This window comes from Arvicola amphibius, chromosome 11 (genome assembly GCF_903992535.2).
Source record: "Arvicola amphibius chromosome 11, mArvAmp1.2, whole genome shotgun sequence".
NCBI lineage: Eukaryota > Metazoa > Chordata > Mammalia > Rodentia > Cricetidae > Arvicola > Arvicola amphibius.
This window is the reverse complement of record NC_052057.2, coordinates 108,089,467-108,101,563: the sequence shown is the minus strand read 5'-3', so window position 1 is coordinate 108,101,563 and position 12,097 is coordinate 108,089,467. Positions and strand designations below refer to the sequence as shown.

The 12,097-nt window shown below is 45.0% G+C and overlaps 1 protein-coding gene across 4 annotated transcripts in view; it reads right to left on the bottom strand.

The window, feature by feature from the left end:
- The window catches only part of Palm2akap2 (PALM2 and AKAP2 fusion), a 437,218-nt gene that overhangs the window by 176,928 nt on the left and 248,193 nt on the right, over positions 1-12,097 (bottom strand). The window lies entirely within an intron of this gene.

Below are 12,097 nucleotides of genomic sequence, written 5' to 3'. Positions count from 1 at the left end.
CTCTTTCATCGAATATATGTCTATATTTTTCTCTACATTTTCTTGAACCCATTAACGGAGGAGATGCCACGTGTTTTGCAGGCGGGACATAGCTGTCCTCCTCTACAGTATGATCAGTTATTCTGCAGAAACTGAAAGGATCGGAAAGCATTGGTACCGTGTGCTCTAAGAGGAAATCCAGTCATTATCTGACCTCCAGCAGGAGTGTAAAGTTACCATAAGGCAACACTAGGATGGATTCTTTGTAGGACAGAAAGCATCATCCTTCAAATGGCTCAGCGACCGCGGCACCATACGGAAGTCACAGAATCATTATCAAGGGTGATTTTCAAATCACATGTGATGGAGCACATCTGTGCCACTTAGCAAAACTTCTAAAAGGGAGCCACTGAAAGGACAGGCTGTCATGATGCTTGTAACACAGGAACTGAGGATGATGCTCCAGAAGGTCCTCTGTCCTCTTTCTCCTCACTTTCTCCTCCTCCTCCTCCTCCTCCTCTTTCTCCCTCCATTCCTCCCCCTCCTCTCTCTGTCTCTCTCGGCTTTTTGAGACAGGGTTTCTCTGTGTAACAGCTCTGGCTGTCCTGGAACTCACTCTGTAGACCAGGCTGGCCTCGAACTCACAGAGATTCACCTGTCTCTGCCTCCTGAGTGCTGGGATTAAAGGCTCTGCCCACTCCTCTCTGAATAGTGCTAAGGCTCATGATTCTGTCCCGTTATATTTTCCCTTTCTCTGTTCCACTCAGTATCGTGCCTGATGCTCACCACTACGAGACTCTTCTTTCCCTTTGCCTAGCCTGAGGAGGAGTGGTACCCAAGGAACCAGACTCTCCAACCATCTCACATCCCAATGCTGGGTGGTATTCCTAAGCAGTGCTCTCCCTTGTCCTGCAGCCTCTTGGGACACCCAACATTTGTGTTCATCCCCTCAGAGGCTCCCCGTGAGACACATGATGTGAATGGAATGAGGTAGCAGGTTCACAGAGTCACCTGATTGCAGGCACCCTTCACCCAGACAGTACCCAGACATGCTGAGCTCAGCAGCTGAGAAACCATCACATCTTCTCTCAAGTCTTCCCTTATCTTGGTGTGAGGAGACACAAGTACCACACTTAGGTGCTTAGTCTTTAAGTCAGAATCCTTGAACCATGTCTGATCCACACTATCCTTCTAATCTCTCAAATCCAGTCACCGAGAGAATCTGCTTCAGGGCTTCCCATCCATTTCCTCATAACTATCTCTTCTCAGCAGGCCCCAATCCAGACCACTCTGTTCAGCACAACAGCCATGTTTCAGGTTGCAGTGACTTCTGTTTTCCTACTCAAGTCCTGAGGACTATATAGACCGAAGGGTAAAGGCAGGCTGGGGCCAGTTTTTGTATGGCCAGGAGGAAGAACGGTTTTCTATATTTTTTAGAGGGTTGCATAAAAAGAAAAAAAAAGTCATTTGGGAGGTGGAGACAAGAGGGTTAAGAATTCAAGATCACTCTCCACTGCCTTGGGAGTTTGAGAACAGCGTGGGCTACCTGAGACTCTGTCTCAAAAAGAAAAAAGGAGAGAAGGAAGGAAGGAGACATAAGGAAGAGGAAAGGTAAGAAGAGGAAGAGAAGAGAGAAGGGGAGGGAAGAGAGGGATAGAAGGGGAAGAGGAAGTAAATGGAGAGAGGAGGAGGAAAAGAGATGGAGGGAGGGAAAGAGGGAGGAGAGGGAAGAGAGGGAGGAGAGAGGAAATACCAGAGGGAGGACTGCTAACACGGACTATGTGGATCACAGAGTCTGAAATGTTTACGAGTAGGCTGTTTATTTCAGAAGTCTGCTGAGCCTGTAGCCACGCTCCACCTGTCTGAATTTTTCTTCTCAGAAACGTTATTCTTGCCTGTGTGAAGCACCAACTCCCTGGCTCAGCACCCAGCTCCTGTCTGAATCGTCCCCATCCTCCCTTCTGCCTCATCTCACGGTCTGCCTCACTTCCCACACATGTTGACCACCGTAGCCCTCACATTACGTTCAGAACACTGCCCAGACTATCCTGGGCCTGTGGTTCTTCTGCCTAACCTGCTTTTCCCAGTTCTCCTCCAATAATCTCCTAGAGCCTCACATACCTGCTCTTCAATGCCTGAACCCCTGCCTTTTTCTGATTATCTACCAGCTGCTAAGAAGATCCTAGTTTCTCTTTTCAGCTGTCAAATCCTCTCTCTCCTTTCCTCTCACATCAAACCAAATCACTCCATCCTGTATCTAGGTAGTTTCTGATTTTAAGATTCCCACCTGCAAAATCCTTTGCCCTTTCTACACATCCACATACAACACAGTCATCAGTGTCAAGACCAACCCCGCCTCTTCTCCCAAATGCTTTCTTCGAACCTCCCATCTCTAACTCACCCTGTTCTTCTTAAGACTTCCTGGACGCTTTCTAAACTGGACAATTTCTACCCAGTGGTGTGATTGTATAGTCCAGAGTGGCTCTGAACCCCAAATCTCCCCACATGCTCAGACTGTAGTGTGCACCACTACTAGTATTTGTAGGGATGATTTATCAGGTTCATGGATTTTTTTTTTTTAGTTCCTTGTCTATCATCTTTGTGTGATCTTCCACCGCCAGCTCCTATCCCAGAACCGTTTCTATAGAAGGAACCTGATATACACATTGAACAAGTAAATGTAACTAAATGGTCTTCACCAGTCAAATATTTCGTATAATAAAACACCAAAGAAAGGTTCACACTTAATGCTTGCCACAGTTTAAGAAATCAGCAATAACATTGTTCCAGCCACTTGCATGCTAAGATACAGTCTTTCAAGGTGGACAGTGAGCTAATGGTTCAGAAGGAAAACCCAATGACTTCTTTTCACGACATCCATGTCGAACGTTTTAGCTGCTTGGCACATAGAAAATGATTTTTTTTCAAGTGACACTATGGGAAGCCAGCCATTATTTGTGACAGGGGTACACGGGTTCACACACAAAGACTGATATAAAAATGATATTTATCTGGGTGATTTCCTGATTTTCCATACAGCATGTGATCAGAAAAAGAAAATGGTTATTTATGATTGAATATGAACTCCAAAGCTTGTTTTAAAAATATTACAATTAAAGTAAGAATTCATATTTGGATTAAGATATATTTTACCACTATTAACACAATGATTGATGGTGGTAGGTAGAATATTGAATTATCTCCCAAACTGCCAATGACATGTGAGCAATATGATATATTAACCTGTCATCAGTACAGAGCATGGAGCAAAATATTTCTATGTTGGTGTGACAAAATACAGACAATTAACAGGGATGTTTTGAGGTGTCCATCTCTCTGCCCAGAAAACCCGCCTAGTTGGTCCATCATTGCTCCTTCCTCATCATTGCTCCTTCCCCATCAGTGCTCCTTCCCCATCACTCTGCACCCAGCCTCCTTTCACCTCTGCCTGCTCCCGGAACTAGAGGGTGGCAGGGGTGGGATGAGGATGGGGTGGGGGTGAGCAGTTCTCCTCTGGAAAGGTGATGTGGGTCCACGGCAGAAGGAAGAAAGAATTCAGTGGGAAAGAAGGTAACATCTGGGTGGAGTGCAGAGAGGTGGTGATGAAGCTGGAGTAGTGGGAAGAGAGAAAAGCAGATGATGGAACCCAAGGGCTCCTGTTGAGTGGAGAAGAGAGTTAGCAAGCAGGTAGGAGAGCCAACCTCAAATGCCTTTGTCAAAATCCGTGTGATGCTCAAGCTGGCTTCAAGTTTGCTTTCCAGCCTCACCCTCTGAAGGACTGGAATTACAGGCATGAGCCACCACACTGGCCTCTGAATTCTTTTTTATTTCTTGTGTGTCATTTTAAATGTTATTAATGTGACACGATACGGTGACAGAACCACATGTGAACAGAGTTCCATTAGGGGTGTATGTATATGCATATTTATAAGTATGTACTGTACATGGTCAGTTCAATGTTTCTAGAATTGAGCACAGAATACTTTATGTATGTTATGACTTAGGTTTGTGTTATAAAATACAATATTACACAAGTACTTTATTCTTCTAGGTAAAAAGGAAGCTTCAAAAGGAAGCACAGAGATTTTTTTCTTTCTTTTTTTAGTGATTCATTGGGGATGTGGTCCCAATTTCTTTCTGCATTTACTCTTCTTTGGTAAAGGGTACCTAGGATGACTGACTGAGAGTCTCAGACCTGATCAAAGACAATCAAAGGCAATGCTTAGTCCGCCTGGATGGTAACATGGAAATGTCAGTTAAACGCCCAGAAAGCTATGCAGGAGGGAGGAATGCTTACCTTGGTGTTTTTAATGAGTGAGATTCATATTTTACTTGTATTCTTAAACAGTCACACACCAAACTGAATGATGGTAGCGATGAGCCAGCAGGATGCAATCACTTCGGTTTTATCCCCCTTTTCACTAGTGTTGGGATTGGACCTATGCATGCTATGCTTGTGTTCCATCACTGGGTTACAGGTTCAGGTTCAGCCCCAGTCGGGTTTTTTTTTTTTTTTTTTTTTTTTTTTTTTTTTTTTTTTTTTTTTTTTTTTTTTGGCAGGGTCTTGCTGTACAGCCCATTTTGCCTCAAACTTGCCATCCTTTTCCCTCTTGAGCCATGAGGTTACTCGTGACTTTTGGGGGATTTTTTTGTTTTGTTTTGGTTGGTTTGTTTGCAAAAGGAGTAACTGTTCTAGGGCACCCAGGATTGAGCTAAGCTTTTTGCACATGAGGCAAATGTTCTACCATTCAGCTATGCCTGCAGCTGTCATTTTATGACATAGTCTCATACAGTCTAGGCTGTCCTCAAACCTACTACAAGGTCCAGAATGACCTTGAACTCTTGAACCTCTTGCATGTACCTCCCAAAAATGCTAGGGTTACACAGTCATACTCACTTGCCCAGGCAAGCCTTGAACTCTCAATCATCTGCCTCAACCTCTCCAGTCTTGGGATTGCAGGCTTGTGCCATCATGCCTGAGAGCATTTTGTTTTCAGTGTATACAATTTTAAAACACACTGTGCCAAGAAGTTTATAGCCAAAGTCTTTCCCTTCCAGCATGCCTTTACCTCTCGCTACACGAAGGACCTCCAGCTGGCCTGACAGTCCTTAGGCCTCCCCACATGAAGGGCTTCTGCAGTCTGTGCAGAGGTGAGACTCAAAAGAGGGGAAACGAGAAAAGAGCTTTCATGGCCAGGAACCCCTCCAGGACTGTGTAAGAGCCCCGTGGACATGAGATGGAGCTGGCGAAAGGCTTTCCACGGTTTCCAGAAAAAGGACCTGGTAGGTGAGGGACATGAGATTCAAGACCACTTAACGAAAGCTGCCTTGAGAGGCTGCTTAGAATCGGGAAGCACACTTTTAGTGTGAGAGATATTCAGATGTTGATTTTCAAACCTTGTACATTGGCATGAGCAGGAGTGGGGCACGTGGAACAGTTGTGCGTCTTTCACTAATTCAGCAAGACAGCTGGGTAGTGGGTCATTTTATTGATAAAGATTAAGGGTCAACATGAATTGATTTTCTAAAGGAACACAAATGAGGGCCTATTTTGGTGCTTTGATTTGGAGCTTTAGTTCTTGTCCCCAACACTGAAATGACAGAAACCTATGTGATGGCCTAGGGCTTTGGGCAGCCTGGAGAGAGGGGTCTGAGCAGTGGATAATACTTAGTTCTGGTTCAGACTCATTTCTAGGCTTCCCCTTAGCTCTGAAACAGAAAGCAACGGTAAAGGTATAAGCTGCCTATAACAGAGAATAAGAGCAGCTGACACAAGAAAGAGGAGGAACAACCAGCAGGATCCCACTTCAGAATCAGCCCAAATAAGACCCAAGGGGATGGAAAAGTCCATCACGGTGCAACCCCCTTGATTCAAGCTTGAACTCCTAGCTTACTTCCTTTGTCTCTCAGAGGTCACAGAAGATGGGGGGAGTGGCCGAGGTTCATGTGTACGTAGAAACACATGCCTTGCTGCCATTCGCCAGTTTGGTGGGAGGTGCCCAAGGATACAGAAAGACAGCGTATCTAAACATGGTCCCAGCTCACACCCATCATTGGGCCTCACCATTCCTCATTTGCACAGTGTTGGTGGAGCCTGGGTGGCTCACAAGCCAGTGATGTGGGGGGTGTACAGGAGAGCAGCAGTGGGCAGATCATTACAGTCACTCGCAGTGGAGGATGTTGAGCTGGGGCCATCTTCTTGATTCCCTAGTAGCCAGCATTGTCACCTCGCACAGGCAAATCATGCACATGGCTCTCACTGAGCAAATAAACCTATTATGTGGTCTTAACCCTCTGAGCATATGGTTATGTTCACACCTTCTCTTGAGGTTGGGCATGTGAGATTGACCATTGTAATATCAAAAATAAAAGCGAGAGAATTAATTCAGAGAGGCTTTTCCTTCTCATCTCAAAGGTCAATCTCTTACTCCAAAACCAGGAATGAAAAATGTTCCTTGACCCAATTATTTTCCCCAAAGACCTTAGTATTCTACAGCACAGTCGGGTGTTTATAACTTATAGCGGCATGTAAATAGTTAAATGAATAATTAGCAAGCAGATAATGCAAATGACAGTCTACAACAATTTGTTGTTCTTTATGAAGTAATGGAAGGAAGGAATTCAAAGGTTCCCAACATGAAAAAAATGGTCAATGTTTATAGAAGGATGAAAATATTGATATTCCTGATTTGATTATTACATATTTAATATCTATCCTGAATTATCACCTTTTAGTCCATAAGTATACACAATTATTCTATATCAATTAAAATAATCCAAACAATTAAAAAATAAATAGATATTAACAGATGTGTGATGTTGATGGGTAGCAAAGACAAATCAAGATTTTTTTTAATCTCTGGTTTTGCCCCTTTCTGGTTAAGAAAAGCAAGCCAGGCTGGATAGTTCCAAGAAGAGCATTGTGGAGGAACCACATGGTTCTAGTGGATCAAGTCTCGAAAGTCGTCCAACACCTGGGACTATGGCTGCTCTAAGTTTTGAACACAGGGTCTCAACTCCCTTCCCCAATGGCTTTACCTCAAGAATTCTGAGCATCTTAGAATATGCTGGAGGTTGGCACTCAGAATTTTGATTTTTAGAAAGGGGAGATGCTAGATTCCGTAGGAGGGTAATGCTCAGGATAACTTAACTCAGAGACAGTTTTCAAAACCCAGAGGCAACCATGTGCTAGTATCACAAAAAACGATCAGTGTAAGCTCATTTTTGTTTTAATTAAAGTCTCTGGAAAGATGAGCTAACATTGGAGATAAAGTATGTGTAGATGACAAAGATGTGTTTCTGGGGACAGATAGAAACATGTGCTCTGGGTGCGGGGACAGTCATCAGATCTCGATGACTGACGATACCCGTGGGTGTTGATTTAAGGTTGCCAAGAACCAAGAGATCTTCAGTGGTGCATGTAACCTTAGTGCCCTGACTTTGGCTGCAACCTCTAATGCTTTTATCCCTAAAATGAAGAAAACTAAGGCCTGCCATTCATAGCTGAGGTGGAAATCAACCATGAAGAAAAGCAAGGTTGTGAGGTACCATAAATCAAGAACTGCAAAACCCCTAGCAATAGAGAAAGAGTTTTTCTGCTTTCACAACTGTTAAACCCTTGATTTAAATCTGATGCAGAAACACAACATGCAAACACCAGGGCTTCTGGGTTGGAAATGAGAAAGAATACTAGAGGCCTAGTTGTCAAATCATGACACCGTTCTCTTCTCTCCTTCCTGCTGCGGCTCTGGAAAACTCAACCCTCAAGGGAGATGACTTGCCCAGAGGAACGGTTAGTGGTCATGTCAGACTTACAAAGGGCAGACAGACACATAGCTCCCTCTTATTTTTCTCTTTTGAGAGGAAGGAATAAAAGCGCCGAGTGGGGGCTGGGGAAGTGGCTCAGTGAGTAAAGTGGCGGTTTCACGAGCACGAGGACCTAAGTCTGGATCCCGGGATTAACAGTACAAAGTAGGAATGGCAGTGTGTGCCTCTGATCCTAGTGCTGGGGACACTGAGGAAGGAGGATCTCTGGGGTTTGTGAGTCAGTCCGTCTGGCTCAATGAATGACTACTAGGTTTTGCAAGAAACCATGTCAAACAGACAGAGAATGACTGAAGAAGACATATAACTAGATTTCTGCCTTCTTGTCACAGCTGTCCACATGTGTGTACCTGCACACATGTATCCCCACCCAAACAAGAACATTCTGAAGGCTCTTCTATGTGAAATGCATGGATGCAATTGAGGGGAACAGATGACATGTTTCCGATAAAAGCATTCAGACACATTGCCTGTCATGGAACTGACCGCGGTGCTGAGTGGGGTCCCCGTAATAACAACGCTGAGGCTTTGCTTTGAACAGGGAAGCTGAAAGGCAATGGCGACCCACACACTGGGACTACAGCCTGTGGCATCACGCTTTGACAGAGAATCTTGGTCTACCCCAGAGTATCCTGGAGGGCTCTGAGTATTGCATGTTTAGAAGACCTGAGGCAATGTTTGGGGGAGAGAGGGGAGGGTGGTAGAAGTTTTGTCAAAGCAACCAAGAGATTATGTGGTGTCATAAAGGGGTATCAGGTGCAGAACAAGGACCAAAAGGTGGAAGAGGAGGTAGAAAAATGATAGCTCTATCAGGGGAGGTGTTCTAAGAGAACCAACTGGAGATGGAACGGGTTACTTGGACGGAGGTTAAGCTCCGCTCACTAAGGGACAGAACTGTGGTTTTGAGGGCTCCAGGGTTTGTTTAGACAGGAGCTGGGATAGAGCCTCATAACTCTGAAAAGTCAGTGATTCTAAACACATTTCATTTCGACAGAATCCCAAGCCTTCCAAACTCGAAACAATCAGAACGTGGGTAATAACACTCAATAGAGACGCTCAAATGAACTGGGTTGTACGAATTTTTGAGTGGACAATCTGAAGCCAGATGGGCTGGGCCTAGGAGAACTCTAGCGACAGATGATGCCGCTGAGTACGCTGAACACCCTGTGCAGTCACTGCACACCACAACTGACGAGCAACAGCCCGGTCCAGAAACAGCTTGGCAAACCGACCGACCACAAGACATCAGATTCCTCCGGGAGCTGCACTGATAGGCAAATACATCCTTAGCTAATAAACGTGGATGTAAATTTACTTTCTAAGAGGCTCTGATCATTTTATACTTCTGAAAATATGTCATTATGCATTTGTGGTCTCTTCACACTGGAATGGTGTCAAGTTGTAAGAGAAGGTGTAGTCTTACATGTGGCTTCAATTGCATGGGTGCATTACCGTTCAACTTTATACTTTACGTTGCTTGGTTATCAACACTGCCCCAATCCCTCCTTCTCTCCTTCCCTACTCCCCACTCTGTCTTTAAGATAAGGTCTCTATAGTCCTTGCTGTCCTGGAACTCACTATGCAGACCAGGCTGGCCTCAGACCCAAAGGGATCCTTCTGCCTCTGTCTCTGGAGTGCTGGGATTAAGGGAGGGTGCCACCACTCTCAGCCTCCATTTCTACCTCTTGACATGAATTCTCACAAACACCCCTTCTAAGGAGTGACTGGCCCTTCAGTGGGATCATACTTCATGTCCTTTTAAGAGAAGAACAGGAAAGCTTCTTGCCACAAATTGCCAGGATCCATCAGCACCAAATCTGTAGTAACAGGTAGGAAGACATGATTTTTCAACATCTATTCCCCAGTTGATCTGTAGTAACAGGTAGGAAAATGTGACTTTTCAACATCTATTCCCCAGTTGACCTTGGACTTACACCCTGGCACACTTGGAAGAGCCCCCAGCAAGACTGCTAGTGCATCTTTGTACAAGAGCTATAAGCTTCGGGTTCCAGCTTAATCCACCTCTAAATTTCCAGGGATGGGGACCTGTTCTGGGTGTGGCCAAATGCCACTTACAACCTCAGTAGGCTTCAGAATTCTTGTAAAAACAAAGTGTAAGGAAGTGTTGAGAGATGGCTACTAGACATTGAAATTTAGTCCATGGATATGCCACCTATATCAATGATTAGCTTTTAATTTTGCCTTATAATAAAATAAGGAGGGACTTTTGGCTTCAAAAAAATATTCAGGTTGACCTACATAAGGTTTATTCTGGTCTAAAAGCCCATGATGATTTTGTTTTATTAACTAAGTTATTATGAGACTCATTTTAAATGTGAGTTTACCTCGAGTAGATAAACCAAAACCCAGTGTTCCTATTTGAGTCCACCTGTACTGCCACTAGCTGTGGCTCAGGGCTACTTGCTCCTTCCTCCACCCTCACCCACCTTTCTGAGCAGAGCAGAGGGGTTGGAGGGGAGATCTACTCTTTGCATCTCCGTATTCTCGTCTCTGGGGCACATCTCTGAGTGTGGTTCTTCATATTCTACTGTTACAAATACGGAGTCTGTACAGCGGCTCACTGTCGGAAACACTAGCAAGAAGCACGCATTCTTTAATTGTCTGTCAGCCCCTAAATATCCCCCAATAACAAAAAACTCCAGAAAAGTGAAGACTTCTTAGGGTATGTATTCATATTATAGGAAGAGCTCGATTCTCAAAGGATTCTTGTGAGAGATTCATAAGCTTTGAAAACCCTTCCCATCCAGCCTCAAGCACAGCCCCTTCAGGATCTACAACATCAGTGAGGAAAATCAAAAAGCCCGGAGACACAGTACACACAACACAGATTCACCTTAAGAGCAGAGCGAGGTACAACGACCACAGATACTAGAAGAACATGTCCCCTTCCCTTCAAAGCTGGAGAGACAGTGTCCTGTGGTTTCTTTACATCGCCCTCCTACTAGACCTCAGCTACCTATGGGGCCAGGGCCTGCCTTGTGTGGCCACTGTCTGTGCCGCATCATCTGAGAGCGGGCTAGGAAGAGTCTCTCTGTGTGAGGACACCAGGGCACCTATCTCTCAAACCAAGCTCAGAAGAGCACAAGCCCCCGGACAGTCCTGGAGTCAAAGCCAAAGGGTTTGGGGACTCACCAGCCTCTCTGCAGGCCCCTTCCTGCCCTGGTGATGGATCCGCTGTGGGCGACCAGACTGGCAGGTGAGGGAGCAGAGAGGAAGCCAAGCTTACTGTATTTGGGAGCAGAAAACAGGGAATACAACAGGCACAGTGTTGGGAGGCCCAGCACTGGTTCACTGCCCAGACAGCAGCTTGCTTGCCCTACATAGCGGACAAGAGGATCAGCGTCAACAAAGCCAAGTGAGCCTTAGCCCAGCAGCTGGAAGTCGGCAGAGTAGCTGAGGCAGGAGGGATCCTGGCCAGAGAGCTCAAGTCCCAAGAGTGTCTGTGTATTCAAAGAGTCATCAGAAAGCTCCAGAACCTAGGACCATGAGTCCAGACGGTGAAAAGAAGCAAAGGTGGCCCGGTTACTAGAGGCATGATGAACTCGGTACGACTGAGCCAACACGGGACATCCACTGAGATGTGCAAAGAACAGCGTGTCCCCCTTCTCTTCTTACCACACTGACTTACTCTTTGTTCCCTCTGCAATGCTGGGGCTGAATCCAGGGCCTTGTACATGCTAGACAAGTCTGATACACTGACACCCTCTGGCAGAGAAAAGTAACAGTGTCTACTGCTGTGTTCCCTGCCCTACTGGGTGCTTTCATCTCTCTGAAGCTACCAAAAGGAATCCCCATCCTTTAAAGACAGACTTTGTCTCCTTCTGCCAAAACCTAGTTTTCAGAAAATCTGAATTTATCTTTGAACTATGTATATATATTTATATATACACACATATACATACATACATACAATTTTTAATTAATTAATTATATTTTAAGACGAGGTTTTTCTGTATAATCTTGGCTGTCCTGGAACTTGCTCTGTAGACCAAGCTGGCCTCAAACTCAGAGATCCACTCACCTCCGCCTCCTGCGTGCTGGGATCTGTGTGCCACCACTGCCCAGTTCTTTTTTCTTTCCTTTTTAAAAATATTTTTTTCTTTATTTATTTTTATGTACATTGGTGTTTTGCCTGGATACATGTCTGTGTGTTGGGATCAGAGCCCCTAGAACTGGAGTTACAGACAGGCCATGTGGGTGCTGGGAATTGAGGGTTCTCTGGAAGAGCAGCCAGTGCTCTTAATCCCTCTTTTTTTTTCTTTTTTTCTTCTTC